This window comes from Jaculus jaculus, chromosome 11 (assembly GCF_020740685.1).
Source record: "Jaculus jaculus isolate mJacJac1 chromosome 11, mJacJac1.mat.Y.cur, whole genome shotgun sequence".
NCBI lineage: Eukaryota > Metazoa > Chordata > Mammalia > Rodentia > Dipodidae > Jaculus > Jaculus jaculus.
The window spans coordinates 97,689,689-97,709,252 of record NC_059112.1 but is presented as its reverse complement, the minus strand read 5'-3'; the positions used below and the strand labels follow the sequence as shown (position 1 = coordinate 97,709,252).

Genomic DNA, 19,564 nt, shown 5'->3' with positions numbered 1-19,564 from the left:
GCTGCGGTTCTGCTTCCCTAAATGTGGGTCCACTGAGTGGAAAGAACCTTCCACAGTGTTCTTTGTGCCCTCCAGCAGCCCCATATCACATCTTCAAACGCCCAGAGAAAGGCCTCCCTGGCTGGGCGGGTCCTCCCTGTCCCCTTCCACCCTCTACCGCGCTACTTAAAGGCAGTAAGCAACCCCCCCACCCCCATCCTGCGCGTCTGCAGCCTGGACTTGAGCCTTGGGAGAGTGGAAGAGCGAGCTGGCTCGGGAGGGCCTGGTGAGGCAGCTGAGCAAGGATAGCCCTCTTCGGGGAGTGATGGCAGAGGGCTGCGCCTTGCAAATCAGCGGGCCAGCTGCAGAGTTGGAGGCATCTGTGTGGGGCCAGGAGCCTGCCCAAGGATTAGAGAGGAAGGTGAACCAACAGAAGGGCTCTGATAGGAGAGAAACTACATTGACACGGCAAACCGTCTCCATCATTCTGCTGAGGCTGTGGACGGGCTGGGGATGGTTAAAGAGAAGCTGGTCATCCCCTGCACAGAGAGTGACAGACGGTACTGCCAACCACTTATAGGAGGACTGCCACCTCTGCTTCCTGTGCCCCAGGGGCAAGAGGTTGTCCATACAGCATGAATAGCAGGTTTGAGAGTGTGTACCTGCCGGACTGCTGTGGAGGAGAATAATGCAGGTGTAAATGGTGGCATGTGCAAGCAAGCCTGGCTGTGCTGAGCAGTATGGGCAAATCTCTCAGTTTCCACATGTGTCAGCTGGAGATGCTGCATTCGCCCGGCTCCTCTGCTATTCAGCCATACGATAGACCAAGGGGCCAGCTATAAATTCAGTAGTGTTAGTCTCAACGGGGTAGCTCGGTGGAGCTGACCAGATCCTTGGCCAAAATGGATAGGGCTAAAGTGACTGACTTCTCCAGGCTGTCTTCATGGAGGAGCCACTCGGCTCCCTTTTCATCTCCTGTTGAGGAAGCCACTGAGCCCAGGAGAGAATGGCATCACGGGGAAGCTCATTAGAACTACATAGAATTCACCCACAAGGTCTGCTCAGTGTTTCCTAAGGAGGGGTCATGAGATGGCGGTGAATCTGGGGGAAAAAAAAATAAATCTCTGGATCCTGTTCCTTGGTCATCGACCATCTGCCAGACCATGTTCATGGTCAGGGGGCTGTAGGCTGCATGGTCTCAGTCACTACTGGTCACCTCTGCCCTTCCATCACGAAAGTAGCCACAGGCGGTATGCTGCTCAGTGCTTGTGGTCCAGGCCAACCTTACTTGTGGTCACTGAGATGAGAATCTCCTGTCATTTTCCTGGGTATTGAAATGTTCTTCTACTTCTGACTTTTTCTGCCTCTGCTTAAAATGCTCAAAAGCACTTGTAGCTCAAGGGTCATCCCCCCATAGGCAGCGGCTATGGTCATTGTCAAGCTTGGAGACAGAGCAACGGGCCAAGGATGGGGATGTGTGGTCCAGGTAAGGCCAATGCCCCATACCAGCCCAGCTGAGCACTGTGTCCATGGCGTCTGGGAATCGGGCACTAGCTTGGCTCCACCTTCATGCAGCTCCTGCCCCAATAAGAAACCAGAAAGAAGACATGACTGAGTTAAAGGGCCTAGTGGTGCAGCTGCTCAGGAGGCTGAGGGCGGAGAGAAAGCAAGTTCAGAGCCAGCCCAGGCAACGTGATGACAGCCTGTCTCATAATAGAAAGCAAAAAGAGAACCGAGGACATAGCTCAGAGGTAGACTGCTTGCCTAGCTTGGGTGAGACCCTGGGTTCGATCCCTAGTGCACAGAAAAAAGATGGAAGAAGGTGAAAGAAATGGAGGTGGAAGAGATGGAAGAGTAGGAAGGAAGATGAGGAGAAGGAATGCGAATAGAAGGGAACGGAGGAAAAGGCAATAGAAATCAAAAGGACAGGGAAGCCGAGGAAATACAGGAAAAAGAAAGAGTGTGGGGAGGAGGAGAAATAGGGGGAGAAAAAAAATAGAGGAGGAGAAAATAGAAAAGCAGTAGAAGGTATGGAACAGGACATGGAGGATAAGAAACAAAAGAAGTAGAAGAAGGAGGGGGAGAAGGAGGAGAAAGAACTGGAGAAGAAGATCGAGAAGGAGGAGGAAGACATATAGGAGAAGACAGAGATAGAAGGAGGAGGCGAGAAAGAAGAAAGAGCTGTTGCCCTAAGTGTTCTGTAATGCCATACCTGGGGGTAGTGAGACCTAGGGATCAGCAAAGGGAGCGGCCGGGAGGGCGTGAACTGGGGCCTTGGCCACAGAAGGCCTCTATCAGGGACAAGTTATGCCTATGTGGGTCTGAAGAAAGGGAAACAGCATTGGCCCAAGGTGTGGCATGTTCTGGAAGCAGCAAAGTGGTCCTTGGGGCTGGAACAGAGGGCTAGTGAGCCAGGAAGAAGAGGTGAAGGTGTGCACAGGACGAGGCAACTCTGGACAGATGTTTGGGAGGTGTTTTTATGACTTGAAGTCAATGAAGTGATTGAACCACAATGGCACATCACCTAGTTAAGCCTTTAAGAAATTTTTGCACTCTTATTTTATTGTGGTAAGAATACTTACTATGTGAAAGCTACCATCTGACCAGGTTTTCATCAGATTTTTAAGTGCTCACTACAGTATGCTGGCGCTATGCACCACATTGTACTCTTTTTTTTAAATTTTATTTATTTATTTATTTATTTATTTATTTATTTATTTATTTATTTATTTGAGAGCAACAGACACAGAGAAAAAGACAGATAGAGGGAGAGAGAGAGAATGGGCGCGCCAGGGCTTCCAGCTTCTGCAAACGAACTCCAGACGCGTGCGCCCCCTTGTGCATCTGGCTAACGTGGGACCTGGGGAACCGAGCCTCGAACCGGGGTCCTTAGGCTTCACAGGCAAGCGCTTAACCGCTAAGCCATCTCTCCAGCCCCACATTGTACTCTTGTGTCATAGTTTTCATGTGTGTGTTATAAGTGTGGGAGTGAGAAAGAAGTGTGAGGGTGTTGGTACTCTCCTTCCCCTTCTTTGAGACAGACTATCTGTTGTGTGCCACGGGGTAGGCCAGACTAGCTGACTTGTGAACTTCTGGATTCTCCTGACTCCCCTCCCATTGCCTCAGGCACATTGAGATCACAGACTTTTGTACCATTTCTGCTCGTGGCCGCATATAGGCGCTGGGGAGAAACACAGGTCGGCAGGCTTACGAAACGAATACCTTTAAACTATAAGCTGTCTGTCCAGCCTCGCATAATTATTTTTGTGTATATATGTTATAAATGCCGATGTCTATACTTAAGCTAGGCAGTGTTACATGGCACACATCCAGAGAGTAAAATAGTCACTGGGTGAGGCAACTTAATCCCCCTGTCATCTCACGAACTTACTTACCCTCATTCAGTCCTTTGGGCCTTCCCAACTCGGCCACCTCCTCCTTGTCCTCCTGGGATGCTCTACCATCTGCATATTCACTACCCGTTCGCCTGCCTCAGAGTTGTAAGGTGTGGTTTGTCCCTTAGCCACCCCGCTGAAAGCAAAGCTGGACAGGTTTGGGTAGGAAGACAGGGCCAGCTGCAGCCCCGGGACGAGTGGGAAGCAGCCCCGTCCTGGCTGTAGCTAGGCACCTCTTTTGGGAACTCCTTGCATTAAGAAGTACTTCCTGAGCCTGTGTTTCAACAAGAGGATCATAGTTAGACGGATTTTTCCCTTTGTGCCATAGGCTCACAATGACATGGATACACTAGGGGATTGGGAGCCTATTTCTCACTGTGCTTGGAGGAGTTCCGCCGAGACAGCCTGACTAATCGGCTTCCCTTTTAAAAGAGGCTTTTGGAGAAAGGATAAGGCTGCAGTGTTGCTGGGAGGCAGTGTAAAGCCTGGGTGCCTGTCACCTGTCCTCTGGCCACCATACCTCAGGACACGGCATCACCCCCCTTTCTCATCGGGGGCTGTGTTGCCAGGAATGTCACAAACAACTTGAGATCATTAGTAACTGAGGTTGTGCTTGTGACAAGCTTCTTTTGCAATAAGTTGGAACAGAATCATGATTCTCCTGGGACCTGGCTCCAGGTTAGAGCTTACAAGTGCTGCGACAATATGAGAATGAACACTGTCATCCTCTTAAATTTTACCACGCAGGGTAAAATGTGGGAGACCCCCATGGAAACTCTCCCCTGGTCATGATCCTCAGTCTTTCCCTTAGGTTTCACAGTGAATTTGGCCCCTTTCATTACCATAACACAACACCCAGGGAAACAATATTAGGAGGAAAGATTTTCTTTGGCTCATGGGTTCAGCCCGTTGGCTACATTGTTTACAAGTGGTAGGGAGGCAGAGACCCACAGTGGAGAGGAGAATAGAGCTGCTTGGCCCAGGAGAGCTAAGAAGCAGAAAAAAAAAAAAAAATAAAGAGGAACTGGGGGCATGGTATGTCCTGTAAGGGAATACCCCCACTGACCTGTTTCCCCCAGTCAGGGTCTACCTCCTAGTTTCTGTCACTTCCCAGAACTGCCCAATTTAGGAACCTGTCAGTGGATTATTCCTTGGCCTGAGCACCTCTGTTTTGATGTCATTCACCCTTTCACTGCTGGGACAAAACCCCCAAACTGAAGCAGCTGGTGGAAGGAAAGGTTTTCAGCTTAGCACTTTTGAGGGGAAGCGTCATCGTTGCAGGAAAGTCGCGGAAAGAGCAGGAAGCTGGCTCACACTGTCACATATGAGCAGCCGGGGATGCATCAAGACCGCACCTCCCAAAGGCTGCAGCAGCTGGGGATATTAAGTATGAGAATGAGATTTAATCACAAATACGCGAGGCTATACTCAAACAACCATAGTGGGGGAACAAGCCATGGGGACCAAGGCACGAGCCTTTGGTGGGGACATTTCATGTCCAGACCCCATGCGCGCAGGGTGCTAGGTATGGCGACATGGTGAGGGAGAGGGCACCTGTCTGACTTCTTGGAGCTCACAGTCAGTTCAGTGTTGTACACAGAAGATAGGCGGGAAAAGATGTAGGATGCCACCCCACTACTGCTCAAGGTCACCCTGAGTGTCTCAGAGACCCAGGAGTGGATAAAAGGCCCGTTTGAAGTGCATTTGGTTCCTTTGTGGAAGAGCTTGCTAGGAATATTAGTTATCCCCGCATGGGATGCTGTTTGTGTGTTGGACACGCTGAGTGTGCTGCTCAATTGGTATTTATTGAGAGACCACCAGGTACCAGGTCCTGATCTTGGTGTAGTGGGAAGAACGATGGGCAGAACAGAGAGAGCTGTCTTTGTGGAGTTCACGTTCAAGGGCAGGAAGCCAGGAACTGATAGGAATAGGTAAAGTCTATGCTGGGCAGAGGTGGGCCCAATCAAGCTGGAAGAACTCAGCAGGGCCCAGAGGCAGATTTTGTAGGGCAAGTGCTTTCTGTAGTGCCGCCAGCATTTGCTCTAGGATTGAGGGAAGAGTCCCCCTGGTGTATGTTGCTGACCCAGACTCCACCTGCCTGTGGCGGGATCTCACTCACCCTGGAATACCCAGAGCTGCGGGGTCTCAGGCCTCATTCTGATGATCACCTGGTAAGGCAACGACCCAGTGGTCTTTAGCCTCAGGGACTCACTGCCAGTCACATGCAGAGACCTGTGTGCGCTGAGCCAGCTGATGGGTGTAACGTGTCTCCCTAGAGCTGGTGTTCTGAGCATACCGCAGACCGTTTACATATCCCCTCACTTTTCTCTTGTTCATGCCTGGAACTAGGTGTGACAGGTCCATTGGGAAGGGAAGTAGACAAAGACTCTGTCTTAATGGAGCTGGCAACTGGCTAAAGATGGGCGGTGAAGCAGAAGGACAGAATGGCCACAAAAATGAATCAACACTGTGAGAGTGACCCGCTCTTCCATGCCTCGCGGTGGAGAAGCGTTGGGAATGAGTTAACTAGAGGCAGTTGCATGGAGACGTGACCTACTAAAGAGCATTCTGTGCAAAGACCCAGGTAGATCGTACGCTTGTAGTCCCCCTGCCTGAGACTCCTTGGTGGCTAGGGTGACAGGCCCGTGACACTAGGCCTGAAAGAAGTCCACGTGGCCTGGCAGTGGAAGGTTCTGGACATGTGAGTGGTGGGCTGGGGGAATCTGCTGAGCAGGTGCTTTGTTCACTCAAAGAAGATAAGCCAGAGCCAGGCTGTGGCTCGTCTCCTTCGTTGCAGCCCGCTGAGTCAGCCCTGCAGGGTTCTGAAACAGGACTTGCGCAGAGAAAGTTCTTTGGGAAGCCTGAGCATGACCACTGCCCCCGTGCGAGAGAAGAGCCACCGGCAATCCAGGCTCTCCCAGTGCGAGAGCAGAGCCGCCACCCATCCATTCCCTCCCCATGGGAGAGCAGAGCCATTCTCTTTGCGCTGAGCTCTAGTCAGCTCATTTCATCTTAAATCACGTGGCAGTCACAGACTAGGCGATCTCACCATGCCACTCCTTCCCAGAAGCCCCCTTGACTTCTCCTCATCCCACCTTCCAATCCCTGTGAGGTGCCCAGACCATGTGTCCCAATGTCACCGTGCCGACTCTCTTCCAGAGTACTTATCATTCTAGTAGAGTTGTGCAGTGGTCTGCAGGCCTCGGCAGCCGGACCCCAGCCCTGGTCAATGTGTGCTCACTGTTGGGTCTACAGGGGAAGTCAGGCCGCCTAGGCGCCACTGAATGGCAGGTTCAAAGGTCAGGGTGTGATCACACACAGCCTGTCCCTGCCCCACAGCCTGGGAGAAAAGCCCCATGCCCTGACCCTGTGGCAGAGATGGGAACCCTGAGCCTCATCAAGGTTGAGTAGCTTGCCAAGGTCCCCTTTACGAGTGAAAGGCCTTGACTTCAGAGCCCACCGCTGCTCTGCTTTAAAACCCATGTTCTCGTGTCTGTGATACGGTGTCCTCACTAATGCTCCACCCAGACATGTCAAATGACTGACTCCGTTTCTGCAAAGATAGAGAGATCTAAAGGTTCATGAACATGTCCTTTTATCATGCTGCTGCCCTAGCCAAAAAGAGCACAGAACTAGGGGCCAGGAAGATGGCTCAGTGGATATAAGTGCTTGCTTGCAAAGCCTGCTGACCCAGGTTCAGATCCTCAGCCACCCATCTACAGCCAGGTGAGGGTTCATTTGCCGGCAGTGGCAAGAGACCCTGGCATACTCAAACATACATATGCAAATGCACACGCAAATAAAAACATTAAGATCAGCAAAAAGAACAGAGATCCGAAGCCTCTGGGAAATACTCTATTCGTACACACATTTTAAGCCTCTCTAATCTGAAAACCCCAAATCTGAAATACTCCAAGATCCAACACTTTTATTATTTTTTTTACTATTTTTGTTTTGTTCTGTTTTTATTGTTATTTAGGTATTTCTATATGTATGTCTCACCCTGAGTGGCTTGGGGCTAACTAGATAGCCCATGTTGACCTCAAACTCATGGCAATCCTCCTTGCCTGAGCCTTCTGAGTGACGGGATTGCAAGTATGAGTCACCACGCCCAACTCGACAATTTTGGAGCATTGCTAACTTGACTCCACTAGTGTAAAATTCCACATCTGACCTCATGATTTTGACAGCAGTCAAAAATCAGGTAGTCTAAAAATATGTAAAATACACTTCAGGGATGTATATAAGATATATATGATAACCCCAAGATATCTCATTACATATAAGCAAGTGTGAAAAAAAGAACCTGAAATCCAAAGCACTTCTGCTCCTAAGCATTGTGAACAGGGCAGGGTGCGTCCTTTGTCACACTTAACTAGCGATAGCTACATGTCACAGACAAACCTCAGCACACTAACCACATTAATTCACTGGTTCCTTGTAAGTCTGGTATTAAGAAAATCAAAGCACAGAGCGGGAGAACGTCTGGCAAAAACCACGCAGTTCACTAGTAGCAGGACCAGGCTCTGAGCTCACAGCTGGTTCGGTGGCCGGGGGACCTGCCACACCCTTTACTGCCCACAGAAGAAGCAGCATGTGGCTGAAGGACGCTTTTGCACTGCTCTCCTTGGGCTGCCATCTGTTGCAAAGAGACCCACACAGTCAGGTTATTCAGCCTGCTGCTGGGGTAAGGACTGATTTCACCCCCAAGACCCCTGGAACAGGTCTTCAAATTCAGCCCATTGCTTTGGGTGAAAGCAGATCGCAGTGGTTGTCATCCCCCTGTACATTGTCTCTGCCACTCTCTAGTTGCCTGGAATATTTGTGTTAGTGTAAAAATGACAAAGCAATAATTTTTCATTGTATCCTTCAGTCACCCATGAGAGATTGGATTTTAGGTCACAATTTATTACCCTGTGGAATTGAATCCAATTTTTAACACCATGTCAGCCACTCCGGTACTAAAGGCTTTTAATGGCTGTGAAATTTATACAATGATAAAGTAATTTAAAACATATGTAGGAAGAGCATTGAACAAATTGATGTGTATAGAACCCTGTAGTAAAAATTGAATAGGAGATAAACAGGGAAAATAGTGATTGATCGGGGGGCCGTTGAAGTAGTGCTCCCGTTGATAAACTCTTAATGGTGAAATTAGTAAACTCATTTATTGTCAACAATTCTGAGGAGGGTTTATGTTGCCCTAAATCAGGATGGAGGCAGAGCCACAAAGCACAAATTAATAGCTCACCTCCACATGTGGCATGCGTCTGCAGAGGAAACTGCCTGAGGAGCTGAATGGCTGCCAAGAGCCTGTCCCCAGGGACATGCCCAGAACTGGCATGAGGGGTGAGGGCAGAGGGAGAGAAACGGGAGACAGAGCACGTGCGCTTCTTCTGTTCTTTCCTTTTGAGTGCTTATAGCTTGCTCAAACATTGCAGAATGCATGCTTGCTATAATTTCTTTAATTGGAGACATTTGTCAAAACATCATGTTGTGCTTCGTAAATTTGAACAATTAGGATTTGTCGATCAAATCTTTAAAAGATGAGAGCCAGGTATAGCGATGCTTGCCTGAAATCCTAGCACCCGGAAGACGGAGAGAGGATGTTCAAGAGCTCCAGGCCAGCATGGACCCCAAAGCAAGATGTTATATCCAAAATAATAATAATAATAATAATTAATTGAAAATGGGAGTGCTGAAGGCAAAGTGAAACTCCAACTCAACGGTCCTGTCAGATAAGTTGTGACTGCTTCAGGCACTGTTGACGCACGTTTCCCTTTAGACATCGGAAGTTTAACGTGCAAAAATGGAGTGTGACTTTGTAATGGGAATTTCACAAGTGACATAAAATCTTGTGGTCTGAAAAGCATACTGAATCCGGTTGTGTGATGATGAGAATTCAAAAGTTGTAAGAAACCATTATTTTCATTTGAGCTTGCGTTGGGGCTTGCCTTGGGCCCATGTCAGGTGATAGGGGTCTCTGTGGTTCTTTTCAGTGGCTAGAGATCTGTAGCAGCTACCTGACACGAATCAGCTTAAGGAAGGAAGGGGCTAATGTTGATCTACAGATCCAGAAGTGCAGTTCACCCTGGCAGGGAGGACATGGCAGCCGTAGCCTGAGGCAGCTGGTCACACGGCATCCACATCAGGAAGCGGAACAGAGCAGCGATTGTTCACTTCCTCTGTCTTAATTCAGTCCGGGACCCCAGACCATGGAATAGTGCATGCATGTTCCGAGTAGGTCTTCCTACCTCAACTAACCTAATCTAGAAACTCCCTCACAGATGTGCCCAGGGACTTAGCCCCTAGGTGATTATAGATAAAATGAAATGGGCAGTGGGGACAATCATCATACAACCTCACCCTATCACACCCCCACGGAGTCAGTTTTCTTATACTATGGAAGCTCAGTGGAGCCTCCTGAGGAAGCAGTCAGCCTCACAGGTCCCAAAGAAGTCCTTGTGTACATATTGCTCCCTCTGCCCCAACCCTGTCCCAGGAAAGCACCCAGGAAGGGGTCCCTGCAAGGTGATCTTCCGCCTCTGCCCCCTCCCACTCCCAGGAAGGAATCCTTGCAAGGTGACGCAGTGAAACCAAAGCAGCCAGAGCTTTCCTGTCTGTGAGGGAACTTGGTCCCCCTTCTGTGCTGGCTTGACATTGCTGTTTATTTCAACCCTTTATTAGCATTGCAGCGGGGGATCCAGAGAGTTTAGAGGCACTGTTTCCATTTCTTTCAGGGCCTAGACCTCAAAGGTCAATTAACCTGGTTATCTAGGCCCCCTCCCTCCCTTGTTGATTGCTGTGAACACAGGAAATGCACTATTGGGTGCATGGAATGCTATCAGAGAATTTAACTATGATTTAAAAGACTCTATGGGAAGGACCCCAGTGGCTGATTAAATAATGCATTTGTGGAACACTAAAGACTGCAGCGGATCAGTGGAGTTCAGCCTCCAGACTTTATATTTATGCATCTGGTATCTGGTGAGGCTCCCTGGGAGTCGGGGAGTGACTGCTGTGATGTTCCCTGGGGGCGGGGGGCTATCTACACTGGTGATCTGTGGCTCCGGGTGTGTTGGCAACCTTCTTGTGAAGTGCAGGATGGAGGAAGTGGTCCTGCAGTTTGTCATCATTAGGGTACTGGAGTTGAATCCTGGTTCCATCAGGGACCAGCTATGGAAGCTGGGAGAGGCTGGTTAAGCTTCATTGTGTCGCATCTGTTGGCCATCTATAAAGTGGAGTTAATGAAAGCACGGCCTCACAGGCTGTGTCCAGTGAGATGGTGTGTGGGAAGCACACTGTGTGGGTGCTTATCCATCATCAGTCATATGAGGACCTGCCGTGGAGTCAGTGACAGTGACCAGTGACCAGAGCAGGCCGGGCCAGGACGACGGGATAGATAGGAAAGTTCTCAGCTCATGCATCTCACCCACAGCCTCCCACGAAGGTGCTCACATGGCACAGGGTATCTTTGTAGCACATTTCCTCTCATCCACCCGACTCGTTTTGTCTGTTTGTTTGGTGTTTGCACACGAGTGCGTGTGTGCATGTTCAGACACGGGCATGTGTGTGTGTGCAGATATGCACGCATGTGGAGGCCAGAAGTCAATGTTGAGGGCTTTCCTTATTCTCTCTCTCTCCCTTCCTCTTTGCGACAGTTTTGTTGTGAGCCCCACAGCTCACTGAGGAGGCAAGAGTCAGCAAGCTCCAGGGGCTCCCTGTCTCACCTCTGCACCCCTGCGGTGAGTGAATTAGATCCTTCCTCCCTTAAGGTGCTGGTCAGTAACTTTATCATAGTCGCATGAGGAGTTGCTAACATAGCACGAGAAGGGATTCAGACTCCTTAGTTGGGTGGAAAGTAAAGCATCACAAAGCCCCACCCAGTGTCTCTCTAAGGCAGGGACCCTGGCTTCCAAGATGGCAGAACCTTTCATCAGAACAGTCATGTCTGTTTGTTCCCATATTGTCTGTGCCCGCTTTCCAACCTCAAGGGCGAAGTTGACTGCTACCACAGCGATCATAAGGCTCCCAGTGCCTAAACTGCTTATGGTGGATCTGTCCCTGGATGGAAGAAGGAAGCTGGTCCCCTGCTGTCACTTACAAGCCGCAAGCATCTGCTGTGTCTATGTCCAGTGTGTGGTGTGTGTGTGTGTGTGTGTGTGTGTGTGTGTGTGTGCACTACACAGATTTGCCATTGACTTCAAAACTAATGAGTGGGAATACTTTATACTCTGAACAAGGAATGAGTCAAAGTCATTTTTTTTTTTTTTTGGTGGAGTTTTTGTTGACTTTCAGACGTAGATGGATGGTTGGGAAGGTCAAAGGAGGGAAGCTGTGATCGCAGCTTGCTATGAAAAGGAAAATGCCCAGCCTGGTCATGGACACACTCGCGATCACTGAAAGAATACTATGAAAAGATGGACACATACCAGTTGCTGAGCCGATGTTTGTTGAATGACTAATGAATGAGCAGTGACCTTCGGAGCTAGAGCTGGCCCTTCTACCTGAACTGTTTCAACACTGACTTGAAAATGAGCATGGGGAAAGACTGGCCACTGCTGTGTTTTGTTGTTTGTTGTTTTTTTTTTTTTTAATCTGGAATTGACTAACATATTTAGAACTAACCAAACTCACAGTGTCACCCAAGGAGCACCTGGATTTTGTCAGTACGTGGCATGCAGCAGTGGCCTGCCTACGATCTCACCAGGAAGAGAATCGGGCTTAGATGAATATTGGATCAGCCTTTAAACATGCTGTAAGATGATCGCTGGCTCCAGCTTCTAATTACACCTCCAAGTGTCAGGAAGGAAGAGACCTTTGCCACAGGCACACTTCACAGCCCATCTGAAGCCAGATGCGGGCTTTGTTTAATTATAAGGGCGCTTCCAAAGTCAAGAGAAAGGATCTGACAAAGTGATGCACTTCCTGTCAGGACAGAAGGACATTGATCTTCAACGTCAGACTTCACAGGTGCTTTCAACCAAGGCCCACGGCTGTGTGGAGGGGGAACAGGTAGGGGAGGGCAGGGGCTGTCCCAAGGGAACCCAACTTAACAGGTGAGAAGAACCCTTTTGGAAGAAAAAATATATATATAATTTTTCTAGTGGAAATTTGAAAATCTTTCCAGACTAATAATGGAAGCAGGTCTGAAAAACACAGTCCTTACTCTGGAGATCTAAAACCAATAGTACAGAGTTGTGTGTGGGGTGTAGTATTCTGCATTCTTGGGTCTTTAGATTCCAAGTGGAATTTCACCTGAAGTTGTTCTTGATCTTACTTTCTGTATTGAATAGCCTACATGTGGTTTTCTCTACAGCCAGATACTTACTAGCATTTCAGAAGAACTCACAGTAGCCATCCAGTCCCATTCCCTTCAACCAAATCCAGCCTTTTATTCTCCATTGTATTTGGTGATACCAACACCCATAAGTTCCTCAGCAATAACAACAAAAGCAATGTAACCCAGTTGTCTTCTTGATTCCAGACTACCATGGACTCCCATCAATGATAGGAGAGTGTATAAACCCAGTACACTGAAAGCTAGCACTGTGGTAGGCCAGATGTTTTTATTTTCTGAGCCAGTTGCTGATAATTAAAAGAAAAAAAATAGCAGATGCCTTCATTGCAAAGTCCAGGGTTCCATCTCCTGTTGAAATAAGCAGAAAGGTCTGGCAGCATTGTCTGTGGTGGTACAGGGAACAAAAGAGTTATAACTGTGTTGGGATGTGAGTTGGATCCTTCCCAGTCTTGATGGCCCATCCTCATTATCAACCTGACTGGGTTTAGAAATAACCTAGGAGGTGAATGAGGCATCTTCTGGGAGTGTATTTGATGCCATTTTCAGAGAGAAGACCCACCCTGAGTGTGTGTGATCCTGTCCCATAGAATAGAGCCTTAAAATAAAAAGGGATTTCCCCTTTTAACCAAGTCCCAACATTCTGCCATGGTCACTCATGGCATGAATTTCTGTCCTCTAGCACACAATCTGGATACCTTGATGTCCTGCCCAAGTACACAAGGCCACGTGACCATGGATGGAAACAATGAACCCTTATAAATAATGACTTCCTTAAGCTGTTATGTCAGGTATTTGGTCATACTTAACATAAACCTAATATACCAAGCCTTCCCCACTCACCCACAAGGCCTCTGTAGATTTACACATCTAACCTTGATTATAACTTACAGGATGTCAGGGGACCAGTTCCAACAGTTTGGATAAGTGGGGACACAATTCAGAAATTACAGCAGGAGGAATAATTAAGCTCTACCACTGCCTAGGGCTTCCTCTTGGAATACACCCTACCACTTTATGACTTTGGTCCCTCAGCTCCCTCTAATAGCCCCTGTTAAAAATGATGAATAGGGCACCAGGGGTGGCAGCTGGGGACTGGGTTTGGACAGAAGCCATTGCTCAGAGGACACTCAAGCGCAAGTGTTTCCACATGTTGTGTTCTCCATAAACAGTGGAGAGCATGAGGCAAACTTTTTGTAAGCCTGGAAGCTATGATCAAGAGAGACATAGTCCTAAAAGGAACTGTGAAGAAAAAGCATTAGTCATAATTCTTCACGTGGTATCCTGAATTTCTACCATGACTCTGCAAATCTCTAGGACTGAAAACTAAAATCCTTGTCTTGTACAGCAGAGCTCCTGAAAGGCACGGAGATGAGTTCGTCTGAATTCAGAGCTCTCTTAACTGTGTGAGCTTGTACAGTCACTCAGCTCCTCAGAACCCTATTTATAAAGGGGATATTGGTTGACCATTACAGGATGGCAGAGGATACAGAGGAAGCCTTAACATGAATCTTCACATTGATTATCAACTGGGCAGGACCTAGAATCACCTGTGAGGGATTGTGTAGATTAGGTTAGTCTGCAGGCATGGGCAGCCTATGGGAGATCATTGTGATTAGGCTAGTTACTATGGGAAGTGACTGTGGATGGCACTATTCCATGGGCTGGGGTTCTGAGCTGTATGGAAGAGAGGGAGCTGGCTGAGCAGCAGCGTTTCTCTTTGCTGCCTCCCTGTGGACTGCCTCCAGCACTGTGCCATGCCGTGATAGACTTTCACCTGGAACTCCACACTGAAGTAAACTGCACCGGCCCAAAGTGAAGTCTGCCATGTATTTAGACCCAGCACTAAGAAGGTAACTGGTACCGTAGGTCTCAATGGAAAGACCAAGGGTGGTCTTTTCAGTGTCACAGCCTCTAGATTTGACATCAAGCTTGCCTCGAATAGCTTTGTCCACGATAAAGGAGCTTTTCTTTCTCAACTCTAGAGCTACATTTAATTTCAGACCAACACTCCCAAACTGGATTGGAATAAGCTATTTTCTTCACTGAAACAAAGCAATGAATAAAAATGGAATGAGATGACTCTACTTCTTTTTCTAGGAAGTTTCCTCATTTTCTCATAATGAGAGATCATTAAAATAACCAGAAGACAAATGGCACCAAATTAATAAAAATGTAGATCAAATGATCCTCTGTTACCTATTTTTACTCAATTGCAGTTGAGAAATGCATTGATTAAACGGCCAGCAAACCATTATGCTTGTATTCATTATTATAGCACAATCTATTTTATTATGATAGGATAATAACTAACAGCCTCCCAGACAGGCGTTTCTCAGTGGGCTAAGTCAGCATTTACCGTGGATCTGCACCAAAGAACCCCAGGTTCACTTGGCAGTGGGATGGAGCTGCAGACTCTGGAGGTGTCAATCACCTGGCTCAGCTCACTGGATTCCCACGAGAGGGCTCTTGAGTTCCACTGTGAATTCTAGAGCAAGCCAGGAGAGATGTCCCAGAAGTTAAGGCATGATCAATGAGCTGTTTGTCATTACATACTTTGTTTCTGTTGACTCTGAACCCAATAGTAAATTTGACTGATTTCTCATCTGTTTACCCACTAGTCATACTAAGTCATTAGGTATGTATTCATTATTTGTAGGCAGGCAGGGATGAACCATGCAGAAGGTGAGTTGCTCATAGCCTAGTGGTAGAAGCAAGAATATGAGTGGATATTCTTGTTCCTTGGGAGAGAAGTATGCATAAAGCTTTGTGACTGGCAACATGGAGAGACAGTTCTGCTATGGGATGCACAGCTGACATTGGGAGTAAACATGTGGAGTGAGCAGAGGCAATGAATCTAAGCACCCAAGGCAGGCTGTCTTTGTGACTAGGTTTTGTCTCTCTTGAGCTAGGAGTTCTTGCTCTCATTCCTTCGATGCCAAGTTTCTCCTTGACAAGATGAAGAGTTAATAGTCCCCATTTCACTGTTGGTGCATAGTGGGGAATAAAAACCCTACTCTCAGAAGGGTTCCTATAGAAACATCCAATAGACATCTGCTTTACTTTTTTTTTTTGAGCTCATATGTATACATGATATTCAGCTAAATGATATGTCATTTTATTGCTTTCTGCAAGGTTTGAAGATTAATGTTAATCAAAATCCATACTAGTATTAATTTTTGAAATTAAATACATTTTAACCTGGAAAGGATTATACTAAGTGAGTTAACCCAGGCCTCTGCTACTAAGTATTTTTCCTTCTCACGCAGAAGCCCAGTCATCTGTAGCTAGGATCCACATATGAGGGAGAACATGTGGCACTTGGCTTTCTGGGCCTGGATGAAGAAAATATGGTATATGAGCACAAAAAGAAGAGAATTGTGTCATTTGAAGGACAATTGATGAGAATGGCGATCACCATGTTATGTGAAACAAGACGGACTCAGAAAGACAAATATTGCCTGTTTTCTTTCATATGCCAAATCATATATATGTATGCATATATGTACATACAAGTACATACATATATGTGTGCATATGATACATATGACATCCCATGAGCATTCTGTATGTGAACCTTGTTGAATCCTCCAGTATGGAGGAGTATCAATCTTTTGCATCTTTTCCTGGCCCCATGAGTAAACTAGAACTTAGGCAAAGCAAGCATCTTGCCTGAGGCCAGCTAGCCAGCCAAAGGCAAAACCCATATTGGATGTGGGTCTGCTATAGCCCTGAGCACCTGCAGTCAAATCTGTGTGAAGGGGGCCTTCCATAGACTGGTGATATTTAATGCCAAACACACACACACACACACACACACACAAACTGCTGGGGGCCAGGCTACATGAATGCCTCGGCTAATGGAGGGAAATTGCAGCTGAACCCACTGCACGGGTTCCATCAAAAGCTCCAGGCTCTCTTGATATGAGGCTAGCAGGCCTAGGCTTATTCATTCTCCCTATATGTTTTTAGTAAAAAAAAAAAAAAAAAAAGTGAATTATTATCTGAAATCTCTTGATTGAACTGACAACTCGTTTTAATCAAAACCAAATAAGCCAAACAGTGTGAAGTGCAAATGCCTGTCTGCAGGACGGTGAGCCTGGGAACTGACACCCTGGAAGCTTTGAGACAAGGCATGTTGGCTGGTATCTGTCTACACCCAGTGTCCTGCACAACTCTACATAGACAACTCTGGCTCATATCTGTAGTTGAAGTGAGTGTCGTGGGCTGCTTGTGTCTGAGATCCTCTTCAGTACTCAGCACCATTCCTCAGTGACTCCCAGCAGGAGGGTCAGCCTTCTTCCCGTATAGAACACGCTGTTGGCTGCATTCTCTGAGTCTTTGGGGCTGTGACTGAGTTGCTCTGAAGTGTTGAAGCAGGCAGGGATGCAAGATCACAACTGAGTTGCTTCTGTTCTCATTTCTCTTTGAAGCAGGGAAAGTAAGTTGCAAAGTTCTGGTGTCCTGTTCATTATCACCAAGCTCTCATTAATTATCCATTTTTGCCTGTTCCGGGTGATGAGAGAGTGCTGCTGGAGATTAGAGGCCACAAGGAGACATGGCACCTGGTATGGAGGAAGTGTCCACTGAGGGTTCCCCGGCTCCCAAAAGAAGAAACGTGCTGGATGGAGGCAGTCAGTCAAAGGCACTTGGCCTGTGAGCTAAACCAGTGGGTGTGGGTGTAGTACAATAACCAGGTCAAGAGAGAGGAGTAAGGAGAGTGCAGAAGGAAAGCCTAATTCCACCGGCACCAATGCTGTCATCAACACCGTCATGATAACACACCATTGTCATCACCACCCAACAGCATCACGATTGCCACACTACCATCATCAGCATCATGATCACCACACCACCCCCACCAGCATCCCCACCCAACACCATAACTATCAGCAACACTGCCACCATCATCACCCAACACCATCGCTGCCACCACCACCACCATTGCCACCATCACACCCCCACTATCGGCACCACCACCCAGCACAATCACTCTCAACACACTACCACCATTACCCCCACCACGCTACCCCCATCATCATTACCACCCAACACCATTTCCACCACCACCACCACCACCATCCTCACAACCCTACCACCACAAGCATCACCACCATCATCACTGTCGTGACACCACCATCATTACCATCAGCATCACTGCCACCACCTTTGCCATCACTGTCACGACACTGCCACCCTCACTGTCACCACCATCACCACCACTACCATCACCACATTACCACCATCATCACCACCATCACCAGCCAACACCATCACTATCACACTACCACTGCCAGATTAACCACCAGCAGCACCATCATTGTGACCACGCTACCACTGTCAGCATCACCAACACCTCTGTTTCCCATCACCACACTACCACCAACAGCATCACCACTACCACCAACACCATCACTATTACCATGATACCACCATCAACATTGTCACCATTGCCCTCACCAGACTACAACTGTCACAGGGCACTGTTGCCACCACTACATAACTCCATCAACATCTAACACTACATCACCACACAACCACCATCATCCATTGTTGCCACCATTCCACACTACCACCACACACACCCCTCCTCCATAAGAACTGATATCACTCCGACATCCCCACCATAGCGTCTGTTACCACACACCACTATTACCACCATCATTGTCAACATCTTCACCATCATCAGTCTGTCAAGAATCAGCATTTACATGCCCACCTTTAGCTATAACATGGACTAGGACCCTATAGTCTATGGATAGAAAGAACTAAGGACCCTCAGGGTGGTCTCCTTCAAAAGAAGATAAGATCAACATATTCCAGGGATTTGAGGGGTAAAGTATAACACTTTGCGAAGTCCCTCAAACTGTGCTGGTAACTGTCTAAAACTTCTGAGCCTTCCTATTAGATATAATCAGCCATCAGGTGGTGCACAAAGCATTCACACTTAAGGAGCAGCAGAAGGGTTGGAGAGAAAGAGAGAGATGAAGTCTCCTCCAATAGGAATCCATGGTGATGAGGACATTGGCATTCTAAGTCACCCATTGGCTGTTTGAAATAGGAAGTCTTCTGCATGACAGTATGCCTCCCTTCTCCCCAGCTTCCATAAGCTCCTAGGCTCATTTTGTATGCACCATCTAGTGTGTGAGGTGACACCTTATTAAACAAGGTTTGCTTGCAACCAGGCAAGTCACAGTGAGTTCAGGAATTAAGATACAGCTTCCCACAATGCTTAATTGGATTACCAGGCTCATACAGGTGCTGGGTTGGCTGTACATTGTGCAGGGGATTATTCAGTGATGACATTCTTCAACTGTCCTTCACTAACTCTGTCAATCAGGAAAAACATTAGATCAGGGATGAGTCCCACTGCATGGAATGAGGCTTCTACTTTCCTGGTGGAATGTTTGGAGAGCTGAGGGAAAAGGTTAGGCGTGGATCATCTATTGGACAGTAATGACCTGCCATGTCTATACCCGTTTCACTGGTCCTCTTCATCATCCTAAATTCTTGATTCACACTTGTCAGTGATTGACAGCTGCATCTTGGTAGCCACAAGAACCTGCCATTTTGTGTTTGCAAATTCTCCTGAACTTCTGGATGGCTGCTATCACCGTCTTCTTGTTTGCCCAAACTAGATCTCCACGATTCTCTTCCTTCAGTCTGCAAGGCCACCATCAATTCCAACTCTGAAATCCCTTACGCCCTTCCCCCTCCATCCAAGCTGCTGTCCCCATGAGAACATTGGCATCTCTGTCTTACAGTGCCGTGGCCACTCTTAGTCTTCCCCCTGCCTCTAGTTTTGGTTCTTTTCAAGACAAAGCCATAGCTTCCATAGTGAGATTTTGAAGATATTTTGCTCTATCACTTCCCTGCTGAAAATTCTTCCAGC

The 19,564-nt window shown here is 47.6% G+C and overlaps 1 protein-coding gene across 1 annotated transcript in view; it reads left to right on the top strand.

Annotated features, from left to right (window-relative positions):
* Positions 1-19,564, top strand: part of Xylt1 (xylosyltransferase 1) — a 299,655-nt gene that overhangs the window by 164,258 nt on the left and 115,833 nt on the right. The window lies entirely within an intron of this gene.